A 25,717-nucleotide genomic window follows, 5' to 3' on the forward strand; every position below is an offset into this window, starting at 1 on the left:
TTAATAGTTCTGCAGAGAGAGAGAGAGAGAGAGAGATTGTTTTGAATCACCGCACAGTAGGTCTCCAAGCAATTAAGGAAGTTTTCAGCCAGCCAATTTATTTTTGGCTACTGAAACTTTTTGCTGCCCACCAGAAACACTGGAAAACAGAACTAAAAACTTGAACCTATGTATAATGTCATACACCCCATAGTACTGTATTATGCAGTTTTTTAAATGAGAGTAGTATTGATTTGTAGTTGGAATGCAAAAACAATTTTGTATTACTATGCTTAATTTGTATTTAAGTAACATTTTCTCGTAAAAAATTCTAAGCCTTTCAATAGTTTCCTTATGAATGGATAAAGACTGCATCACCTTAATTTATTAAAATTAAGACAAGACTGAAGAACAATCAGAATTAAGGACTTGTAGCTTTCAAGTAGAAAACATCCTCTCCCTATTATTTCTAATTCAGTAACTACTCTCAATTTACACTAATCCAGTTTTAAAATAGGTAGTATACATATGTGAATAAGCAATTATGAACAAGAGAATCTATGAAGAAGCATTAGTGGGCTATGTTTCTTTCCCCCTTTCTCATGCTTATGATTTTAGCTAAACTGATTAAACAAAAGATGACAAAAGAATTTGCTTTCAGGCAAAGACCTATAAAGCAAAGCTCCAGCTCAAAGCAAAATTTGTAAAGACCGTTTAACTCTTGTTAAAAAGAAAAAGGTTCATGATTTTAACTATTAAAAGATAACTTTTTATTATTTAATATTCTGTCATAACATTCTCAAGAAGATAATGGATTGAGTTCATTTCTATTCTGTTCCTAACGAAACTAAAATTAACATAAAAACAATGTTTATAATTCTTAATCTTGTTTTTTACAGCAACACTAAATTCTTCAGTGAGAAGATATTCACATTTAAGGAAGTTCTTCATAATAGGAGAAGTAAACAATTTACTTTTCTTCTTCATGGACACTAGGCAGTCCCAAATACACCTGGGAGTAGACACTGGTGTTCCTAAGAAAATGGTGTGAAAGGGGGCATTCCGCCTTCCTGCCTCAGTGTCCAAAGATGAATGGCTTTAAAGGACTCATAAGGTGAGATCCAAGAGGTCATTCAGCATAGCTCACTAAAAGAAATAACCACTGAAATAGTAGTTATTCTGATCTGAGTTAGAGTGCCTTATATAGACTCAATTTTGTAGTTTTGCCAATTCACAGCAAACAGTAGCCTTGGACACCAAATACCAAGGTGATATTTGAAGAGGTATGTGAAGTCCTTCCATTGGATGTTATATAAGAGAGTTCACTGAACTTAATGAGAGGCAGTGTCTTAGCGATATCTTTCCCATATAAAGCCAAACATGGATGGTTGGAAGAGTTTGGACTCATCACGGACCTGATTGGTTGCCCGTCCAATGAATGGCCAATCAGGTAGGCTGTCCATCTCCTGGCCATATCCCCCTCCAACTTCTTCCATATGGAAGAAGTGCCAGTTCAGTGGGTGGGAGCTGGAGGGAACACTGAGGGCCTGGGACTGCAGCCCCTTGATGGTGGGGTAGGAGGGAGTGAGACCCCACTCCTCAGCTGGCCTGTCGGGAGGTGGGGAGCCAGCACCCATTATATTAGAGATACAACAGGCTTTTTTGCTGGTAAATAAATAATACCTTGTGAAGGCATACAAGGCCTGTTCATGCTATCCTGCAGACTAGAGGAGAAAAGCTGAACCTATTCATTCTAGCTGCAGTCCTACCTTAGGAGCACAGAATGCTTTAGTAGCACTGGTGGATGTTCTCTAGTTTAACCAGAGAAAACGCTTCTCTTAGACCCATTATGCACGGGGGTTTTAGCGCAGATTCGGGGTGGAATGGCGGCGACTAAAATCACCGATAACGCACGGTGCCGGCTGCAACCGGCCGCAGCTTCGGTGCATGCCACCGAAAAAGCTGCGTTGGCGAAACGCGGAAGAAAGCGCAGCTTCCGGGTGACCGGGGCACAACCAGAAGTGGCGCCGGGATCGCCGTGTGCATAATCGGTTACTCTGGGTTTTGCCGCCGTCGCGCCCCGCCCCGTGCATAACCGGTGTGCATCGCGTCTTCCCCCTCCGCGTTTTCCATGTGACCCGAAATCGCCGTTTTAGCGGCCATGCATAATGGGCCTTAGGTATGTCCTCAGCACAGTAGATAAGCTATTTTGGGACTCCAAGTGGAGTAAGGTTTGGCATGCAAAAAACAACAACAAAAACACCTTACCTCCACTATTCTCTCTACAAGAAGAGACCACCTCTTCTCCAAAACAGGAATAAAAATTGTATATTACTTGTTTCCCTCCTTGTATGGACCCCCCCTCCCCCCGCTGTGTGAGAGGAGTCTTCATTGTTCTGTACAGCTGTTTAAGTTTTAAAAGTAGATACTTGCTTCTCTTCACCTTAAAGCAAACACTGGGGAGGGGTAGGATTGAGCTTTTTGACATTACTAATTTACCTGAATATAGGCTCTTGTGGCGCAGGGTGGTAAGGCAACCAACATGCTGTCTGAAGCTCTGACCATGAGGCTGGGATTTCGACCCCAGCAGCCGGCTCAAGGTTCACTCAGCCTTCCATCCTGGGTAAAATGAGTACCCAGCTTGCTGGGGGGTAAAACGGTAATGACTGGGGAAGGCACTGGCAAACCACCCTGTATTGAGTCTGCCATGAAAATGCTAGAGGGAGTCACCCCAAGAGTCAGACATGACTCAGTGCTTGCACAGGGGATACCTTTACTTTACGTTAAGCTACCTGAAGAACAGAGATCTAAATGCTCAGGAGACTTGACACTGTCAGCCCTGGTTGAGTAGGGAAGCCCAAGGATATTTCTTATCATAAGTGAACAGCTTGCAAAGCAAGCAGACAAGTCCTAGCTGACTGGGCTGGGAAAACAAGACAAGAAAGCAATTGATTGATCTGCTCTGAATGGAAAGAATGAGAAGAAGGATGGGCTAGCACTATACAGATATTAGAAGAAATTGTACAATCAACCTACATAAAAGAAAACCAAAGTGCACTGCTTATCTTTCAAGTTGATGTTGTTTTTTCACAGCTGCTTGGGAAGTGACCTCAATAAACTATTAACAAACAGAACCCTGGAAAGGAAAAATTGCCTCAGGGATGGTGATGGGAACCCACGTGCCTAGAGAAGTTGTCACCAAAGTTAGTGTTCAGTGGAGAAGAGACCATCATAGGCTGGTTGGAGACAAATGTCCGTTGCTGTGATCTCCACAGAACAATGTCCTAAGTCCAGAAGAAATTTAGAATATTCTTGCTTAATAAGATTCAAAAATGTGTTCTTCTGAAACAAATTTTAAAATGATGGTGTCCCAAGGAAAAACCTTTTGCAAACATATGTTCTGTCATATGTATATGGTAAATTAAGGATATCATTAAAAGCCAACTTGGACCATTTCTTATATACTCATTTAAAATATATAATCCTTGCTGTGGGAGAAAAAGGAGCAACCTGTGAAATGAGACTCACCAAACTTGTTCTTAAGACAGACAAGAATGAGAGCTGAGTGGGAACATGTTGATTTTACCCTTCTAAGCAGATAATGAACTCAAATCCTCACAAGAAGACAAGCAAAAGAACCATCTATAGTGGAAGCCAATTAGTTTATTTAATCCATATTTGGTTTAAATAATATGCCACATGCACAACCCTACTCACAAAATACTTGAATTCATGGACATCCAATGAAACCTATGGGTAGTATGTTCAGGATGGACAAAGGGAGATACTACTATACACAGATAGCGAATTTGTTGCCAGAGGCTGTAGTGTTAGCCACAGAAATGAACCATTTTAAAAGGCGGATTCGTGGAGGATAAATTTATCAATGACTACTAGCTATAGTGCCTTCAGGCACTAAACTTTTGAATCCCAGAGCCAGGAGGCAACATCAGGGGAAGGCCTCAGCCTCTATGACCTGCTGCAGGCCACCCAGAGGAACTTATTGGTCAGGATGCTGGACTAGATGGACCATTGGTCTGATCCAGTTGGGCTCTTCTTATGCTTTTATGAATATATATGTATCTCCTCAATTGATGCTTTGAATATGGCTAGCCAATTGAATATGGCTAGCAAAGTTATGCTCAAAATTTTACAAGCTAGGCTCCAGCAATATGTGGACCGAGAACTTCCAGAAGTACAGGCAGGATTTTGAAGAGGCAGAGGAACTAGAGATCAAATTGCCAACATATGCTGGATCATGGAGAAAGCTAGGGAGTTCCAGAAGAACATCTACTTCTGCTTCATTGACTATGCTAAAGTCTTTGATTGTGTGGAGCACAACAAATTGTGGCAAGTTCTTAAAGAGATGGGAATACCAGACCATCTTATTTGTCTCTTAAGAAACTTATATGCAGGGCAAGAAGCAACAGTGAGAACTGAACATGGAATCACTAATTGGTTCAAAATTGAGAAAGGAGTTTGGCAAGGCTGTATACTGTCGCCTTGCCTATTTAACTTGTATGCGGAGCACATCATGAGGAAGGTGAGATTAGAGGAATCACAAATTGGGATCAAGACTGCAGGGAGAAATATCAACAACCTCAGATATGTAGATGATACCACTCTAATGGCAGAAAGTGAAGAGGAACTACAGAGCCTGTTGATGCGGGTGAAGGAGGAGAGTGCAAAAGTTGGCTTGAAACTCAACATCAAGAAAATGAAGATCATGGCATCCAGCCCTCTCAATTCCTGGCAAATAGATGGGGAAGAAATGGAGGTAGTGACAGATTTTATTTTCCTGGGCTCCAAGATCACTGCAGATGGGGACTGCAGCAAAGAAATTAAAAGATGCTTGCTCCTGGAGAGGAAAGCTATGGCAAATCTAAACAGCATCCTAAAAAGCAGAGACATTACCCTGCCAACAAAAGTGTGTTTAGTCAAGGCTATGGTATTCCCAATTGCAATGTATGGCTGCGAAAGTTGGACCATAAGGAAGGCCGAGCGTCAAAGAATTGAACTCTGGTGCTGGAGAAGACTCTTGTGAGTCCCTTGGACTGCAAGGCGAACAAACCGATCAGTCCTAGAGGAGATCAGCCCTGACTGCTCCTTAGAAGGCCAGATCCTGAAGATGAAACTCAAATACTTTGGCTACCTCATGAGAAGGAAGGACTCCCTGGAGAAGAGCCTAATGCTGGGAGCGATTGAGGGCAAAAGAAGAAGGGGACGAAAGAGAATGAGGTGGCTGGATGGAGTAACTGAAGCAGTTGGTGCGAACTTAAATGAACTCCAGGAAATCGTAGAGGACAGGAAGGCCTGGAGGATCATTGTCCATGGGGTCATGATGGGTCAGACACGACTTTGCACCTAACAACAGCAAGACAATTAAACTTCATTCTAGGGGCAAGGCAAACCAATCCCTGGTATCAATGCCATGAATTCATCTTTGCATGAATTCAACTTTACATATCTAGAAGAAACTCACACTTTTATATAAGAACAAAAGCTTCAAACTCTCAACTGATTCTCCAACATAATATTAATGTATAACTAGGAGATCAGCTTGTGATACATTGTAAGTACTACACATGCTGAAAAACAAGGTTGAGGTTAACAGTTTATATTAGAGTGTGAGTTACAGGAATTTGGTGTGAATGTTTTTTAACATACACTGAGGCTGCAAAGAAGTTTTCTAATGGAAGTGTGGAGTCTGTTACTCTTACTGGTTAATATTATGTGAGAAAAAACCCTTACACTACTGCCACATCTGTAATTATAACAGAAGGGGGAGTGTTGACACTCCCTCCCAAAGACTCAGGAATTGAGTTTTCATGGGTTTTAAGGTCAGAAGGATCCACTAAGTTTATCTAGTCTTATCTTATTTAATAATAAAAAGAAATTAATTTTTTAGGCTGCACTATTTCATGATTTTTTAGTTTAGTTGAAGAATATGCTCTGAAAATATCTGTTTGAACATTATAATAAAAAGCCTGCATGATGAACCACCCCATGTAATTTTTTCAGCTCCTAATGTATATATTCTTTTTTCTGAACTAAATACAGATGTCTTTCAGTCACTGGTTGCTATTAAGATTTACTTTGCCAGAAAGTAAACTCTGCTTGTTAATTATGTTATTTTGAATGAAGGTTATCTAGATATCATGTCACCTAGTAACCATTTTAGTAAGGTTTAACCAGGTGATATTAATTTGAGCCTTTAAAAAAATATGTGGGCACTACAACTGAAAGCAACAATCTAGTAACAATTCATTTATTTTATCATTTTTATAGGACTATTATGACCATCCTTAGTTGATCTCCCTCTTTGACTTGGTTTAAAGGTATATAATCTCAGATTAATACAACACGGTAGTCCTCCAACACCAGAGCAACTTCAATGTTCCTATCAAAACTTTCCCCCAAAAGTTGTATAATCAATTCACCCCCACTTTCTTCTGTTCAAACTTCATGAGTGCCACATCTAAGAATGGGCACAAACTGGGAAATTCCACTTTCATTTGGGGGGTTCCCAAACTCAACCCTGGAAATGAACTTAATCAAAATCCCCAAAATGAACCAGATGGTTTGGGCTGGTCCATATCACTTCTCCCCAACTAAAAGTGGAGGGAAACTAAACAGACTGCTGAAATGGTGGCCAGCAATTTTAGCCTAACAGCTTGGTGGGTTCATCCATCAGCTGTTACGTTTACATGGCAGAAAACCATTTAAACTATCCATTTCACTCCATTTCCCCATTTAGAAGCAGAGGGAAGTGAAATGGACCCCTGAAATGGTTGCCAGTCATTTTATTTTTAAAATTGATTCTATTAATTTTAATTTTACCAAATGGTTTTGCTTTTCCCTGCTTCAAAGTGGGAGGCAGCAAAAATGATCACTGAAATGGCTGCTGGCCATTTAAACCATACAGCTTGAAGAGTCTGCCAATTTTCCTTCCTCCACTTTGAAAATGAGGAGGAAACAAAGAGTCAGATTTAAATGGCTAGCAGCCATATCAGCAATCAATTTCAGCCCCTCCTCCCCTGGAGCATGAACCAAGTGAAATTCATGATGAATTCTGGCTAATGAACCAGCCTGTGCCTATCCCGACTTACATCAAAGTTAGCTCCAGTCAGTACTTCATCATTTTATCACTTTATCAAATCAACTCCTTTGTTTTCCTCAGAGGTTTGGAAGAGGAAGAGACAGGTTAGATGGATAGAGTGAATGTGGCAAAAGTCTTGCGATGAGGTAGCAAGAACATCTCATTGCACGCTTATGAGGGCGTATGAGATGGTGGTGAAAGTGGCAACGCATGATTACTTTGCAGCAAAAATTGTGCCCTCTAGCTTTTGCCTGGCCCAATTGTTTAAGGTAGTTCAAACTCTTACCACTCTCAAGCAAGGATTCCAAAATAGTAGTAAATTGGATTTAGGCTTTAGCGGGGTTCTTTGCGGACAAAGTCTTGTCGCACCGCCACACACATACTGCCACGGTGAATACAGAATATGAACTGGAAAATCCATGGCAGTTGCGGGAGATCAGGTTTGATATCTTCAGGCTTTACCCAAAGCAGACAAATTGCTGGGGTCACTGAGGGCGACCACTTGCACCCTTGATTCCTGTCCGTCATGGCTGCTCAAGTCAGGCCACCAATGTATAGGTTATCCGCTGAGGGAAATTGTCAACCTCTCCCTTTCTTTGGAAGAGTTCCCTCAGAGACTCAAGGTGGCAGTGATTTGACCTCTTCTGAAGAAACCATCCCTGGACCTGCAGGACCCCGCCAGCTACTGCCTCTCACATTCTTGGGAAGGTAGTTGAGAGGGCTGCTGTGGACCAGCTCCTGGCATTTTTGGAGGAAACTTTGGAAATGGACCCATACCAGTCTGCCTTCCATCCTGACCATGGGGTAGAGACTGTGCTGGTCACTCTGATGGATGATCTCAGTGCCAACTGGACCAAGGCAAGTCAGCCATTTTCAATTTATTAGATCTATTGGCCCCATTTGAGGTGGTCAATCATGAGCTCTTGATACACCGCCTTGCTGAAACAGGAATAGAGGGAACAGCCTTGAAATGGCTAATCTCCTTTCTTAAGAACAAGTCACAGAGGACTGCAGTAGGGGAGGAGTTGTTGGACCCCTCTGTACTCCCATGTGGGTTGTGATACTCTCCCACAGGGGCTGATACTCTCCCCTACATTTTTAACATCTATATGCTCCCTCTAGCCCAGTTGGTCCAGAGTTATGGGCTGAGGTGTCATCAGTATGTAGATGTCACCCAGCTCTATCTCCTAATGGAAAGCCGGCCAGAAGTCCCCCTAGAAACACGTGGTAGTTGTTTGGAAGCAGTGGCTTGATGGATCAGCCTGAAACTCAGCCCCTTCAAAACAGAGGTCCTGTGGCTGGGGAGAAGGGGGCGGTATCAGGACGCAGACCTCCCCTGCCTGGATGAAGTGCAATTGACATCTGCACCATTAGCCAGGAATTTGGGGGTAATCTTCAATGCCTCACTATCTATAGAGGCTCAGGTCATGAAGGTAGCCCAAACGGTGTTTTTTTATCTGTGCCAAGTACAGCTACTAGTGCTCTACCTGTCCTTGGAACACCTGAACACAGTGATCCATGCAATGGTCACTTCCAGGCTAGTTTTCTGCAACGCTCTACACGGGCCTACTCTTGTCTTTGACCCAGAAATTGCAGCTTATACAGAATGCAGCTGTGCAGGTCCTCACTAAGTCACCTTGGAGGGCCCATGTTGCTGAGACAGCTGGATTGGTTGCCTATCTGCTTCTGGATCAAGTTCAAGGTTTTGACCTTTAAGGCTATACGTGGCTTGGGTCCTACCTACCTGTGGGACCACTTACTGCCTTATGCCCCCCACAGGCAACTTGCTCTGCGGGTATGACTCTGCTGAAGATCCCAGGGGCCCAGGAAGCATGCCTGGCCTCAATCAGGGCCATAGCCTTTTCAGTCCCCCCCCCCGGCTCCCACCCAGTGGCAGCATCCCGCAGCAGCATCCAGTGGTGAGGCACGTTGGCTGGAGTGCAGGAGTGGCAGCTCAATGCCAGCTGACAAAGTGGGATGGCGCTGAAAAGATCCAGCGCTTGTGTCATCCTCGCAGCCTCTCTCCTCATGGGCAAAAATGGAGGTCATGGCCATGGTGCTGCTAGCAGGCAAGAAGGGAGGGGGAGGGGAGGGCCAATCAGGGCACTACCAGCTTCCTGGCCACACTCTGATTGGCCCTAATCCATCTTGGACAGCCAGGACACTCTCCATCCCCAGGGCTGTTTCACAAATCTTAAGAGGGAACAATGGATAAGGATAAATTTGCAGCTAGATTCCCTCCCGAAATGTTTACACACAATGTCTCTACACAGACCTTCACAAATAATATTATGATAGATATCTGTTATATTATCAAGGTTATGTAGTCCTAAAAAAATATTCTGATTTGGTGTCAAAGATTGTGGAATAACCCTGAAGGTATAAATACAAACAGTGCATGATTCAGACCTTGTGAAAGTATTTAAATAATGCTTCCTAGCACCACTTTTCAAGGTGATGAGACCCAGTCTAATTCCACCTTAAAATAATGATAATTTTAAAAGTCACTTAGAAATGGGGACCTATAAGGAATTATGGTGAACTTCTCATTTTCTGCTCTACCAGTGTTTCTTCTTTTTTCTTCCCTGAACAACTCCATAGGATCTCACCATCTCCAGCTTGCCCTCCTCCAGCAGTATCTATTTCCTCTTTTCTTCATCATGACAACCTCCTCCTGCCCATCCACTCACCAACCTTTTAGCTGCCCTCATCTTTAGTTATATTTATAATTTACTTACTTCACTTATACCCCCATCTTTCTGCACAATGTGAAAAAAACAGCCTACAGATTTCGCTTTGTCTCAATTTTATCCTCACTACATCCCTGTGAAATAAGAAAGGTTGAGAATGTGTGACTGACCCAAGGTAACCCAGGAAAGTTCCAGCACACTTGGGTCTCCCAGATCACAGGCTGAAACTCTACCAGTAGAACCACTTTACTGAGACTGTTGCTGTTGTCCAGTAATAAGCAGCAGGGTCTGCATGTGTCACACAGGCGAGTAGTACCAAGATAGTGGCTGGCCTGGCGTTAAAGTCTTCTCTCAAAGCCAAGACAGCTTTGGAAAGAACCCTGGTTCCTCCCCCTTCCTTTTATTGACAGAAATCAAGGCTTGAATTCTGGAAATACTACTGTGATTACCTAGCAACTGCCACTTAGGGCATTTGTTTCTTAAAACTGCAGGTACTTCTTTTGTTATTTGGGCTTTTAAGAAATACTACATATTTGGGGGCATTTCAGAGTTATCTGAAAACCTGGGGCTTTTTTAGTTTTGTAGAAAGTCTGTCTGTATGTAGCTCCAGTCTCCATATTTAAGTATCCACAGATGCACCCACAATGAGAATTAAATATATTGTTGCTCTTCAGTGCCAGGAGAATGATCCTCAGCAATTAATGCATTAATAAGACTCTCAGAGGACAGATGCTGTTCTTCCTATGACTTGTTATGCAGACTTATTAACATTTAAACATTCTTGGATGCTTTCCCTAGCTTTGAAAGTTCCCAGTACTAGCCCATATACCTCTAAATCTTTAACACTGCCTATAAAGGCAGTCTATTCCACAGTGCTAGCACATAAAGCATTCTAGCTTCCTATCCTAGAAATATATACCTGCAATAGAACACAGCAAAACGAATGATGAACTAACCATAGAAGTATCTTGGGATGCTATTTGTATAAGTATTGACTACAATACGTTACATTTGTCTATGCGACTTTATGTCCATTTTTTATATTAAAGATAAAGGTAAAGGTATCCCCTGTGCAAGCACCAGGTCATGTCTGACCCTTGGGGTGACGCCCTCTAGCGTTTTCATGGCAGACTCAATATGGGGTGGTTTGCCAGTGCCTTCCCCATTTTTTTAATATTAGGACAAGATAAACTTCTGTCTTGTCTACTTGATGTTTTATTCCATTTTTTTAATTAGACTTATATACTGCCCCTCCCAGCCAACCAGCTTGAGGCGATTCACACCAAACAAAAAACTATTTAAAACCGGAACAAACTAACGCCACGCAGCCCACCTGCAATGTAATAGCTGGAAACACTACCTCCCACCATAAGGTGGGAAGATTCGAGAAAGAGCGGGAGCCAATTCATGTTCCACCACCTGGCTTCAACCAACTGCCTGGCAGAAGAGCTCCATCTTACAGGCCCTGTGGAACTGTGAGAGTTCCGTCAGGGCTCTCAGCTCTTCTGGGAACTCATTCCACCTGGCCGTGGCAAGGACAAAAAGACCCTGGTCCTGGTTGAGGCTAGGTGGACCTCTCCTGGGCCAAGGACCACTAGCCTGTTTAAATTTGCACAGTGCAGTGCTCTGCTAGGGGCATAGGGAGACAGCCAGTACCTCAAGTATGCTGGACCCATACCGTGAATGACCTTAAAGGTTAAAACCAAAATTTTGTTCCAGAACTCAAGTGGCAACCAATGTAGTTGCCACAGCACAGGCTGAATATGGGCTCTCCATGATGTTCTAGTGCGAACCCTTGCAGCAGCATTTTGTAACTGCTGCAACTTCCAGGTCAAGGATAAGGGCAGGCAAGGATAAGGGCAGGCCAGTGAGTTACAGAAGTTTAGCCTAGAGGTGACCATCGCATGGATCACTGTGGCTAGGTGCTCCAGGGTCAGGTAGGGCCTGACCTGGTAGCCTCACTTGACACTGGTGGCAAAACCGCAGCTTGGCTACCTTCGTGACCTCCGTGGAAATGCGGGCATCAAGGGACACTCCTAAATTCTTGGCTAAGGGCGCAATTTCCAACTGTATCCCATCCAGGCTACACAGACACACTTCCTGATCTGGACCCTTCCTCCCCAGCCACAGGACCTCCATCTTGGAAGGGCTGAATTTCAGATAGCTATGCTTGAGCCAGATCATCACTGCTTCCAAACAGTTGGCAAATGTACCCAGGGGAGAGTCAGGCCATCCATCCATTAGGACACAGAACTGGGTGTCACTGGCATATTGATGACAGCCCATCCAAAGCTCCAGACCAACTGGGCCAGAGGGCACATGTAGATGTTGAATAACATGGGAGAGAGGACTGCCCCTTGCGGAACTCTATACCAAAATTGGTGACTGTGCAATTGAACTCCTCTTCCATAATGACCCTCTATGTTCAGTTCTGGAGAAAGGGGATCAGCCACTGCAAGTCTGTCCCCACCATTCTGGCCCTGGCAAGGCAATGGGCTAACAACTCATGGTCATCGACACAGAATGCTGCTGAGAGATTGACAAGGAGTGCCAATCCGTCTCTATCTAGCTGGTGCTGGAGATCATCCATAAGGGCAACCAGGGCCATTTCCACCCTGTGACCAGGCAGGCTGGAATGGGTCAAGCACTGAAGTTTCCTCCACTACCTTCCTCAGAAATCCAAGATGTGAGATGGGGCAGTAGTTGATTGGGTCCTGTGGATCCAGTGAGGGTTTCTCCAGCAGAGGACAAACCACTGCCTCCTTCAGCTCCTCTGGAAACTATCCCAATGACAGGAGAGAAACCACTTTCCTTCACTGAAGCTAATCTGTCCCCAAATTATTTTTCTATTATTTTAAATTTTCACAAACAAGTGTAAAGGTGATAAACTGTCTTTAGGTAAGAACAATGCACTGTTTTAACACTTTTTATAATAAAAAATGTATTACAAGAGTTTCACCTAGAGATTCTCCTACCATTCTTATGACATCTTTTGAAATTATGTAATACTGACATCCTTTGAAACAATTCTTGTAACCACTTTCTGGCATATATCTGCCATTATGTAAGTCATATGGCAGTACCTTATTACAAAAGTGAATTTTTTACTAGTGTTTAATTTTCTAAGACAGAATGCTTAATTTCGAAAATATATCTTGAAACCAGAATAAAAAAGTCATTAGCGTAGTATTTTATTTATATGAGCTTTTTTTAAAGTTGTGGATACAGTAGAATCTGATTCATGTCTAAATGGTCTTCAGTTCAGATGTACAGAATTTTTCAGAAGGTACATGGTACTGGAATTTTAAAACTGCTTACTTCTAAATGACTCTACTATAACCAATGAAGACATGAAATACCCAAAAGCAAGACAGCCACTTGTCACTGTCACTAGCCTTCACTGCCTTCTTCCCACATACATCTCCTCAAGCAATCCATCTGCATTACTGCCAAAGACAGCACAGCCTTGCATGAGAAGCACAGATGCCCAGTTGTAGTAAATGCAACACTGCAATGTAAACATTGGAAAAGGTATGATTTAGCATATTGCTTCATGCTTGTGAATAGCTGTGCCAACCAAATACAGTACAGCAGTACAATTGTTGTATTAGCAGTTATTTGTGAAGGAAAATAACAAACAAAAAATCTTAAGGCTAAAGCACTTAATTTTTCCACAAACATTAATTCAGGAACAGCCTTTTAGAAGAAGAAAGCGGCTTACAGTCACCTTCCCTTTTCTCTCCCCACCACAGACACCCTGTGAGGTAGGTGGGGCTGAGAGATATTACTGCTCGGTCAGAACAGCTTTATCAGTGCCGTGGCGAGCCCAAGGTCACCTAGCTGGTTGCACATGGGGGAGCACAGAATCAAACCTGGCTTACCAGATTAGAAGTCTGTGCTCCTGACTACTACACCAAGCTGGCTCTCTAACCATCTTAACCATCTTAAATATTTACAATGTCATCAGCCTTCAGATTTCCTGGAATACTTTGTCCAACATAAAGTGTGTTACTTAAAAATCACTAAAGTAGCAAAAGGACCCAAATCCTTTATATTTCTTTGTATGGTCAATTTCTTTGTCTGGTCTGCAATTTAAAATCTGTTATTTTGACAGGATTTGATAGAGCTGAACCTACTAAGATATAAGGAGAGTCTTACAGACCGACATCCCAGACAAGGGATGCTCTCAAAAAAATTTCTGCATCTTCTCTTACCAAAACCCACTGCTGATGTTGACCTTGAGATCAAAATGCATACTGTGTTAAGTTTCTACAGCATCCTTAGTATCCAACTGCAGTCATTTCCCCCTAGCATATCAAACACTACTCTTCTATAAAAACTGGAAAATCAGATGTCTTTTCCCACTTCAAATATACAGTATTTGCTGGCGTATAAGGCTACTTTTCCCCCCTGGAAAACACGCCACCAAGTGGGGGGTCGTCTTATATTTCGGGTGCACTTCAGTTGGGATAGACATAGCTGCCCATAGTGGCCCATAGTACTGTATTTTGAGTGGAAATGTTGGGGGTCGTCTTATAGGCCCAGTAGTCTTATACGCCGGCAAATACGGTAATCATCTCTACTTTTAGAAAGAAGCCAGTCCAACTGAAGTGAGCGTAACTTCCTCCCAATGAAGTGCACACAAGGTGGCGAACCTAACTTATATTTCCTGTTAAAGAAAGCTCTTCCAGTTTTAAGAACTTTCATACTTATTTCACTACATTTAATACACAATTAGGTTCTGATCTTCTTTAGACCACTGAAGATTACAAAGTGAACAATAACCAACTAAAGCAACATCTCTGCAAGCCTCAGAGCTAAATAAAGATCTTTTCTGGTATAATAAAACGGTTAAATGCTAAGAGTAGGAGGCACATACTATCTATTAGCATACCTATGTTTCCACTAGCAGTACAAAATGTAGACAAAATAGCCCATTCAAGAATAGCTGACATTAGCTGATGCACACAGGAAAAATAGTTGCCAACAGTTTACCCAAGATTTCACTCAGCATGAATACAAAGTTCTTCATAATTTCTGAATTTCCTAAAAACAGTATCATAACTGGTGTTCACATTTTGTAATGGCCTATGGCTACATGCAAATAAACTGACTGGCTGACATTTTGAAACTAAAGTTTTTTGAACAAACACCATTTGTACAGTTATCACATTAAGCTGATGTCCAGGAATATTTAAGGCCTATACTGCTTTGTAATAGATGGGTGTAAATTGTTAAATTATTATTGTTAATAAAATACACAAACAGCCCCCACAGAGCAGATGGCTTCTGCAATTATACATTTTAACTACAGGATTAGTGATGCTGTTGTCTTTTGTACCCTTATATACCCAGAGCCAGCTTGGTGTAGTGCTTAGGAGTGCGGACTTCTAATATGGGGAGCCAGATTTGAATCCTTACTCCTCCAAATGCAACCAGCTGGGTGACCTTGGCCTCACCACAGCACTGATAAAGCTGTTCTGACTGAGCAGTAATATCAGGGCTCTCTCAGACCCACCTACCCTCGCAGGGTGTCTGCTGTGGGGAGAGGAGGTAAGGTGAATGTAAGCCGCTTTGAGACTCCTTCGGGTAGAAAAAAGCAGCATCTAATAACCAACTCTTCTTCTTCTTTATATCATATTTTATTGACAACTGGTTTATGTATATAGAAAAATGATATCCACTGACATATGACTTTCCAGTTCCCCGTGCAAACACAATCTGATGATGGCAGTGCAGCCATGCCTAAAATAAGCTCGATCTCAGCAGCTGTAGTGGATACCAGCAGCCACTTTGAATTCAGCAGCTGCTGTGGGCCCAGGCACAGCAGAAGACAGTACTGTCACTCACAGTGGGTCCTGGCACGATGTAGGAGAGCACCAGCAGCTGCTACAGACCCAGGCATCACAGAGGAGGACATCAACAGCCAGCCATACAGGCCTGGTCACCTCAGAGGTGGATGCCAACAGTCAGGGTCAGTGGTAGGCGATAGGGCTTGGAGTTGCAGCAAACTCAACAATGGGAGGAATATAGGATTTCCCATGAGCTCCCCACTTCTTATACCTATAAGTAACCAAATGCAAATAAACTTCTGAAAGTAGTCCATTATATAAAGACAGGCAAGACTTTATAGTTTACTACTCTGCATATATTTTGCATTGTTGTTGCATTTGTGAGGAAATTACACATACAGAATATTCAATACATGCACTATGTGCAGTGAAAGTAATGCCTAGCAGACAATAAAATGCCAATTCAACAAGAGCCACTACCTATGTGATAGTCCAAGTTTAAAGTTCAATCATGATATACCAGAGCTCATCTGTAAACTATTTCCTAAAGTGGTTATTTTCAATGACTAAGGATTTATCACTTGTGAAGCATCTCAACCATGAAGATCCAGTGCTTTCCAACATGTAACCACAAATTCCTCTTTTCAGATTGATGCAAAGTGTCCAATTTGTATAGTGTATCATTCCACACTAAATTTGCCATTTAAAAATAGGTGATATGTTGACAGATATACAGCATCTTCTATGTGGCAGCTGTAATATGAAGACTCGGTTCTAGGCTTCTGTAAGTCAATAACATTGTAGACAAAATTAATGCAAATGAATCTGCACTAAGTCAATTGCATCAAGTGCAGCACAGGCAGCTGAGCTAACATATTGTAAAGGAGATTATTCTTGTGCAGCAGCATTGCTAATGATTTAAGCAGTCTTAATAACACTATACAAGGCATCTTGTCATGCCTAATTCATTAATGTTTATAAAGTGTTATAAAATCACCAGATGAAATACAATGCATTGCCTTGGTTTATGTATCCTCTTTATCCCAGACTTTTGAAAAATTATGGGGACGCCAAGGTAGAACAAATCCTTTACTGCCATTCAAGTATCACCACCCTGCAAATTGGAATACCTACCCTTCATATGCTTAAGAAAACAGAAACAATACATTAATTGCTAGTGCAGTAAACAAGTGCATGTTCCATTCATTCAAGTCTTCATCAGAAATATGTGCTGCAACATGCATTAAGACTCATTAACACTAGAGTTTATTTAAAAGTCAGTTTTTAGGGGAAGGAAGGGAGTTAAAAACTCTAACATTTTCTAATAATGCCACAACTCCAGAGATCATTTTAACATCAACAAAGGTCAAAGCAAAATCCTGCCCAAAAAGACCAGAGATGAAAATACATGACATTAATGCCAGAATTGAATAATCAAAATCAGTACTGCCTACCCTGTTTGACATCTTTACAAATTCTTAGGCAGAGGTTGTTCACATGACCTAATTCTTCCAACTGGAAATGCCAGGAATTGAACCTAACACCTTCCTGCATATAGAACAAAAGTCCAATGACTCCACAACTGTCAAACAATGAGCCACCACTAACCTAACCCCTGATAATGGTATTGACCATTTACCCAACATACTTTGTTCTCATAAGAATTGCTAGACATTTGGGGAAGGTTTAGATTCATGGCATCCATGGCAATACGTCACCCACCATTCCTGATGCCCACTTCACCAAAGCGAAGGACCAGTCTTGGCTTTCCACCAACTTCTTGAAGATACTTCAGAGAAGTCTAGAGGTGTACTATACTTGTGTCTGTAAGGACCACACATTCAATATCACCCATTCTATTTCTCCTCAGTCTTCTCTTGTGAGGGAAATCAAGCTCAAGGTGGCAAAAATATATCACAACAGGAAGGATGGGAATGGTGGCCTAGGATCACTGTGGGGACAATCCATAAACACCTAGTTTCTTTAAATGAAACAAAGATGAATTGTATCCAAGGGTACTAAAAGTACTTGCAGATGTAACCTCTGAACCTCTGTCCATTATTTTTATTTATTTATTTATTGCATTTATAGCCACTGTTCACGGAAACAGCTCGTGGTGGGTCATAACAAACAAACAATTCAGACAACAAAGCCCAATAAAATACCCATTAAAACCCCAATTATCTACAATTACAACAAAACCCGACAAATGGCAAAACCATATATTTCCTTAAACGGGAAGGACCTTACGAGGGTGGCATGGAAGGAGACCAAACTGTGCCAAGATGTCCAGGTGCCAAGATGTCAAAAGAGACCCATACAATCAGCTCTAGCACTGGCCCTGATCATTAACCTGGTGGAAGAGTTCCATTTAACAGGCCCTAAGGAAAGAAGAAAGCTCTCCGAGGGCCTGCAGCTCCGCTGGAAGCTCATTCCACCAGATAGGGGCTAGGACCGAAAAGGCCCTGGCCCTGGTTGAGGCCAGGCAAGCATCCCTGGGCAGGGACCAGTAAGTTGGTACCTGCTGAGTGCAAAGCCCTGCATGTGATATAGGGCAAAAGATGGTCACTCAGATATGTGGATCCCAGACAAGAAGGGCCTTAAAGGTCAACAGCAGCACATTGAACCTAATCCAGGCCACAACCGGCAACCAATGCAGCTGCCTCAGCATAGGCTGGATATGAGCCCTCCAAGACGTTCTAGTGCGGACTCTAGCAGCCGCACTCTGCACCAGCTGTAATTTCAGAGTCAGGGTCAAGGACAGGCCCACATAGATTGGAGGTGGGCAAATGTTGTCCCCATCTTCAAGAAAGGAAAAAAGGAGGATCCAGATAACTACCGACCTGTCAGCTTGACATCTGTAGCTTGCAAAATTTTGGAAAAAATCATCAGTCGGTCCTTGAGCAGCTGGAACAAAGAGCTGTGATTTCTAAGATTCAGCACGGATTTCGCAAGTACAAGTCATGTCAGATCAACCTTATCTCTTTTTTCGAGAAAGTGAATACCTTGCTGGATTAGGGGAATGCCGTAGACACAGTTTATCTGTATTTTAGCAAAGCTTTTGATAAGGCTCCACATGATATTCTTGATGACACATGATATTATTTTTGATGGCTTCAGGCGGCTTTCTTTAACCACTTCAAACAAAGTGGACAAATGGCTGGAGTTGGTGAGGGCTACCACTTGCCCCCTGGATCCCTGTCCATCCTGGCTCCTCAAAGGGGGAGGCCAGTGGATAGAAGGCCAGCTCAGGGACATTATCAATCTCTCCCTGTCAACCGGGAGGTTCCCTGAGCAGCTAAAGGATGGTGGTCCATCCTCTCCTTAAAAAAAAACATCTTTGGACCTGCGGGACCCAGCCAACTACCGCCCGGTTTCGCACCTTGCGTTGCTGGGTAAGGTGGTTGAAAGGGCGGCGGGGAACCAGCTCCTAGCATTTTTGGAGGAAACTTCAGTGCTGGTGGATGATCTCCGGCGCCAGCTTGATGGGGGCGGTTCAGCCATTCTCGTTATGCTTGACCTGTCAGCCACGTTTGACATGGTTGACCACGAGTTATTGGCCCACCACCTTGCAGTGACAGGGATACGGGGCTCAGCCCTTAGCTGGTTACGCTTCTTCCTCCATAATCAGCTCCAGAGGGTAGCTGTAGGAGAAGAATTATCGCATCCCTATCAGCTCCCTTGTGGAGTTCCTCAGGGTGCGGTGCTCTCTCCCACTTTTTTTAACATCTTCACACGCCCTCTGGCTCAGCTGGTCCAGAGTTTCGGCTGGGCTGCCATCAGTATGCCAGCTCTATCTCCTCATGGATGGCTGCCCCCAGATCGATTCGCCAGTTGTTTGGAAGCCGTTGCTGGGTGGCTCGAGCAGAATCACCTGAAACTGAACCCCAAGACAGAGGTCCTATGGCTGGGTAGGAAGAGGACAGACGAGGAAGCGTGTTTGCCCACCCTGGCAGGGAAGCAAAGGTCAAGAAGGTAGCCCGCCAGGCATTTTTCCATCTTGGCCTCCAGCATCTGACTATAGTGAGCCATGCGACAGTCACTTCCAGGACTGACTTCTGTAACTTGCTCTACACTGGCCTGCCCTTGTCTCTGATACGGAAATTGCAATTGGTGCAGAATACAGCTGCTAGAGTCCTCACAGAAACATCTTGGAGGGCTCATATCCAGCCTGTGCTGAGGCAGCTGCATTGGTTGTCAGTTGCAGCCCAGATCAGGTTCAAAGTTTTGATATTAACCTTCAAGGCCTTATGTGGTCTGGGACCCACATACCTGTCACCCTATGCTCCCCACAGGGCCTTGCGGGCTCTGCGGGTTCCAATTTATTGGTCATTCCTGGCCCCAGGTAGGTGCGCCTGGCCTTGACCAGGGCCAGGGCCATTTCGGTCCTGGCCCCTGCCTGGTGGAATGAGCTCCCAGAGGAGCTACGGGCCCTGCAGGAGCTTCTGGCTTTCTGCAGGGCCCTGAACATGGAGCTCTTCCATCAGGCTTACGGTTTAGGCCAGGGCAAAGTGAAGATATATGGGCCTTCCCAAAGGAGGGGTACCCCACCATATGTCATTGGTGGTGGTCATCCTCTCCCCTGACTTCCCAGCGAGGCGGGTAGGTTGGTTGCCACCGGTTGTTGGTAGTTTTCTAAATGCTAATTTTAAGGAAAAATAGGGTTTTTTAGGGGATTGTATTGTTTTATATTGTAATCCGCCACGAGCCGGCTTTGCGAGAGTGGGAGATGGAAGAGGAGGAGGAGGAGGAGGAGAAGGAGAAGAAGGAGAAGAAGAAGGAGATGAAGCAGTAGCAGCAGCAGCTTGGTATGTTTAGCCTGGAGATAAGATAACTTAAGAGAGGATCTGATAACCATATTCAAATATTTAAAATGCTGCCATATAGAGGATGGAGAATAGTTGTTCTCTCTTTCCCCAGAGGGATGGAACAGAACCAATTGGAAGAAATTTATTCAAACAAATTTCTGTTTAAACCAGAGGTTCGCCGACAGGGGCTCATGGGAACTGTAGTCCATGGACATCTGGAGGGCCGAAGTTTGACTACCCCTGGTCTAAACATTTGGAAGATGTTTCTGGCAGTTAGAGTGTTTTTTCAGTGGAACTGAAAAACCACTCTAACTGGTGGTGGGTTCTCCATCTCTGGGAATTGGTGGGAGGTGGTGGGTTCTCCATCTCTGGGAATTGGTGGGAAGTGGTGGGTTCTCCATCTCTGGGAATTGGTGGGAGGTGGTAGGTTCTCCATCTCTGGGAATTTTTTGTGCACCATCAAAATCCAGTTTTCTAGTAACCATGCAGAATCTGGAAAAGATGCATGTTGCTTATTGTGCTTATACAAATTATCACACCTGGTGTGCTCTCCCAATACATGGGATAGGGTATTAATTATATAGTATGCCCGAAAAAGCTAGTATAATCAGTATGCTGTGTTAAGGTTTTAACAGCAATGATAATCAACAAGGCACAATGAAGTATTTTCCCTTTCAACATCTTCAACCACAGTTCTGGGCTTATTTCCAAGAATATATTATTAAAAAATTTTGTGCAAAATGCATGAAATTTTGCCAATAATAAACAATGGCAAAAGTGTTGAACTTTTTTTCCCCTTTCTAGTACAGATTTGCTGTGATCCAGAGGGCTATAAAATGTACATTGTGCTCTTTACCTTCACTTGTTTTCAATTTTCCTTTGAACCTGTGATGTGCAAAACCTTCAGCAGAAATCCTATATTAAAGTCATTCATTTAGCCCAAGGCAACAGATTTCCATAGAAAAAGTAACTGTTCCACTGGAATTTTTCCTCCTACCCCTTTCAGATGAACAGGTACAAATACAATCTCAAAAGATTCAATAAAATATTACCCACTGCAATCACTGCACCTTGTATATGTATAGCTACTTCCCCTCTTCCTGCTTATCCTTTTCTATTTACTAATGTTATCAATGTATATGCACAATACAGGTCCCTTTCCTAAGAACCTTTACATCCTAAATTTTGATATCAGGAAGAAAACAAAGGGAGCAGAGAGAAAAGATTGAGCTAAGCAGGGAAGAAATGTATATCTTTAGTCTTATTATGTTCATTTAGGTTTAGTTTCAGTAGGAAGAAGGGCCGAGCTAAACATGATAGCATTCTTGTGGTCATTTTGTAGTGATTTTAAAATGTGGTGAGTGTCCAATTCCAATCTCAGTGTGACAAGCCTTTTAAGTGTCAAAGCTGCTGTGGGGAGAGGACAGGTTTCAAGTACTTTGGCACTTGGCAAGGTGTTGGGGGAAAGGACTCTCCTGGGCTATGGACCCGGTCAAGACCAGGCCCTTAGACAGGGGATAAGATTGAATGGAAGACTAGACAAAAGGCCACCAAGGAAACTCTACTGTGGGCCCTCTAAGGCCCATTATGCACGGCCGCCGAAACAGCGATTTCGGGTCACATGGAAAACGCGGAGGGGGAAGACGCGACGCATACCGGTTATGTACGGGGCGGGGCGCGACGGCGGCAAAACCCAGAGTAACCGATTATGCACGCGGCGATCCGGGCGCCGCTTCTGGTTGCGCCCCGGTCACCCGGAAGCTGCGCTTTCTTCCGCGTTTCACTGACGCGGCTTTTTCGGCGGCATGCACCGAAGCTGCGGCCGGTTGCAGCCGGCTCCGTGCGTTATCGGTGATTTTAGTCGCCGCCATTCCACCCCGAATGTGCGCTAAAACTCCCGTGCATAATGGGTCTAATGTGCTCCTCAGTCCTTTTCCTTTTATCTACCCAAACAACACCATGGTTTTAGGAATTAAGTATGATGATTATTAGATTCACCAGAAAACTAGATTTTGGCAAAAGTGCTAGATTATTCTGTGCTGGGAAGCAAAGCACATGGCAGGATGCATTGCTACTTTATGTGTAGAAGGTCCTAGTTTCAGTTGCTGGCATTTCCAACTGATATAATTTCAGTTAGCCAAACATCTGTCTTAGATATCAGAGTCAGAATACACAATACCAAGATACACTTTGAACAATTGAGTTTCAGGCAGCTCTGCTTGAGCCAATCTGTCACTGTTTCCATACAACTGGCTAATGAGTCTGGGGGAGAATCAGGGTAGCCATCCATCAGGAGGAAGACCTGGGTGTCATTGGAGTATTGGTGACATCCAAGCCTGAGCCTCCAATACCACCTGGGCTAGAGGGCGCATAAAGATATTGACAGGATTGGGGAGAGAACTGCTCCATGTGACATCCCACATTGGAGTTGATAGTGATGAGATTGGTTCTCTCTGACTGTTTCCCTCTGTCCAGGATCCTGAAGAAAGAGATCAGCCAATGAAGGGCTGTCCCAAAGATCCTGCCATTGGCGAAGCAGCAAGCTAGCAAATCATGTGTGACTGTGTCAAATGCTGCCATGAAGTCTAACAAGATGAGCAGCACCGACCTGCCTTGGTCCAGCTGAAAGTGGAGGTAATCCATCAGGGCGACCAGCACTATTTCCATGCCATGGCCAGGCCAGAAACCAGACTGGGCTTCAGCAGGACTGAAGCTTCATTCAGGAATGCTGATAGTTGTTCCACGGAGAACACTGAAAATTTTGGAGAATGCTGAAAAATCTCCTATGATTTTCTTTCTTTGAGAATGTAAGAAGTGAGAAGGTTTTAATCAAAATGCATAGTAAAAAAACATTTTCAGAGAATCTAGAGCAGCAGATTATTATAATTACTATAAAGGCTACATTAATCTAAATAATTTAGGCAGGAATTAATACGTTATAGTGTATTTAATGGTAATACATCAATGTTTTGAGTGTATTCACTGCTATAAAAAGTAGCTTAATATCACAGAATCACAGAATCATAGAGTTGGAAGGGGCCACACAGGCCATCTAGTCCAACCCCTTGCTCAACGCAGGATCAGCCCAAAGCATCCTAAAGTATCCAAGAGCAGGGTGTATCCATCCTTTGCTTGAAGACTGCCAGTGTGGGGGAGCTCACCAACTCCTTAGGCAGCCTATTCTACTGCTGAACTACTCTGACTGTGAAAATCTTTTTCCTGATATCTAGCCTGTATCATTGTACTTGTAATTTAAACCCATTACTGCGGATCCTTTCCTCTGCAGCCAACAGAAACAGCATCTTGCCCTCCTCCAAGTGACAACCTTTCAAATACTTAAAGAGGGCTATCGTCCCCTCTCAACCTCCTTTTCTCCAGGCTGAACATTCCCAAGTCCCTCAACCTATCTTCATAGGGCTTGGTCCCTTGGCCCCAGATCATTTTCGTCCTTCAGTTTATCCATCAGAACATCATGGGGAACCTTATCAAAAGCTTTACTAAAATCCAAGTAAACAACATCAACCAAATTTCCACGATCCAGCAAACCTGTTACTTGGTCAAAAAAGGAAACCAGGTTGGTCTGACATGACCTGCTGGAGACAAATCTATGCTGACTTCCTTGGATCACCAAATTGTCCTCCAGATGTTTGCAGATCGCTCCCTTTAATATCTTCTCCATTATTTTCCCCCATGCTGATAGTCCTATATATTGTAACTATTTAAGTGTTTCTGTCTAAGTAATAAACTTTCTTTTCTTTACTGCAAAATTTGTTTTCTGCCTTCAACTTTTAATTTTTCTCTGACACTCAGATAGCAAAATTTAAATACACATTGTATGGTGCAGCATTTCACAACTCTTCCAAGTATTGGGTATATGTGCAATTTTTCTTATAGAAAATTAGGATATTTACCCTCATAGATTTCATATATATTTTTAACACTGCCCATTGACATGACTTAGTGAGAGACAGGTTTGTGTGCTACCCTAACTGTAACTTCAAGTTATTCCATTTGTTGAAATAAAAAAGATTAATATTATTGTTAACTATTAGAGTTCAGGGAGTTGGCCGACCATATATGAGGAAATTTATTTATTTATTATTCTGATTTATATCCTACCACTCCCCGCAGGCTCGTGGCGGGTAACAAAAATCCCATTAAAACTCCTCATTAAAAACTAAAAACTCATAACATAGTGGACACACAACCTACTCCCTCCCCCCTCTCTCTCCCAACCTACAAATAAGGCATTGAGGAAAGGAGCGAGGGTAATGTCCACTGTGGGCTTGTATAGGCTCCTTGTCCTCTTGAGGGGGGGGCAGTAGATCTATTCCACCGACCCCAACCTCAACCATAGACCCAGTGGAAGAGCTCCGTTTTACAGGCCCTGCAGAACGTTGACAAATCCTGCAGGGCCCGCAGGTCACCCGAGAGCTCATTCCACCGGGTAGGGGCCATATAAAAGTGGTAGAACCCTGTGCAGCAGATTCCAGTTCATGTCGTCATCTAGAGCAGGTAAAAGTATAACTAAACATTTTTATGGTGTTTTACTGAGATTAAAAATAGAATTTGAAATTCACAAAAAGCTTAAGTAGTTTTCCCTCCTCACAACTTTGTACAGTTCTAATCTAATACAACCACCATCTAAAAGAAAGCACATTTCCTTTCAATGTCTCCTTAACCTGAATTTCCATAATCTTGTTTTTTAAAACTTTCTTAAACCTTTATTATTGAGTCTAAAGTCACATATATCTATGTAAGATAACGAGTTAATCAGAAAATGAATGAAGCATAAACACATCGCACAATGTTCCTTAATCTTCCCCAGACTATAAGAGTAGACTATGGAATCACTTTTTTGAAGACCATTCTAAAAGTTTACCAACCAAGAGCAGGGTTAGTTTCTTTACCTGTCCTTTATATTCACAAGAAACTGTAACCATTGCTCAAGGTGGGTTGCTACCATATGTTTTTTAAGCATAAAAATGATGGACAATATTTAGTAACAGGTAAAATCTGCTGTGAAATACTTACATTTCTTATGGATCTTCTTTTCTCCTATTTTTCAAGGAGTCCTTGCTTTTAATGGCTCTTAGAATAACTTGACTCTCAAGAAGCTCAGAATGAGATTGCTTCAGAGACAATATCTGTATAATCAAGGACAGAGATATTTAGGTCAGATTTCTGGGAAGTTTTTATAATATTGAATTGCTACTGTGGTTTACCTTTTTCCATTTATTTCAGAAAAGTGTACATTTAAACACAATATTAAGAGCACACATTAAGACACACATTTTGTCAAACACATGAAAATCAAGGCAGACTACCGTATTTGCCAGCGTATAAGAC

At 42.9% G+C, this 25,717-nt stretch overlaps 1 protein-coding gene across 7 annotated transcripts in view; it reads right to left on the reverse strand.

Moving 5' to 3' along the window:
* Positions 1-25,717, reverse strand: part of FOXP2 (forkhead box P2) — a 551,538-nt gene that overhangs the window by 429,593 nt on the left and 96,228 nt on the right. For 6 of the 7 annotated variants that reach the window (XM_077338465.1, XM_077338474.1, XM_077338461.1 and 3 more), the window contains exon 2: positions 25,403-25,515. The exons of the other annotated variant lie outside the window; for it this stretch is intronic. The gene's annotated coding sequence lies outside the window, so the exon portion shown is untranslated. The remainder of the gene's footprint in view (positions 1-25,402; positions 25,516-25,717) is intronic. 7 annotated transcript variants of the gene reach the window in all.

Source organism: Paroedura picta, chromosome 5, assembly GCF_049243985.1.
Source record: "Paroedura picta isolate Pp20150507F chromosome 5, Ppicta_v3.0, whole genome shotgun sequence".
NCBI lineage: Eukaryota > Metazoa > Chordata > Lepidosauria > Squamata > Gekkonidae > Paroedura > Paroedura picta.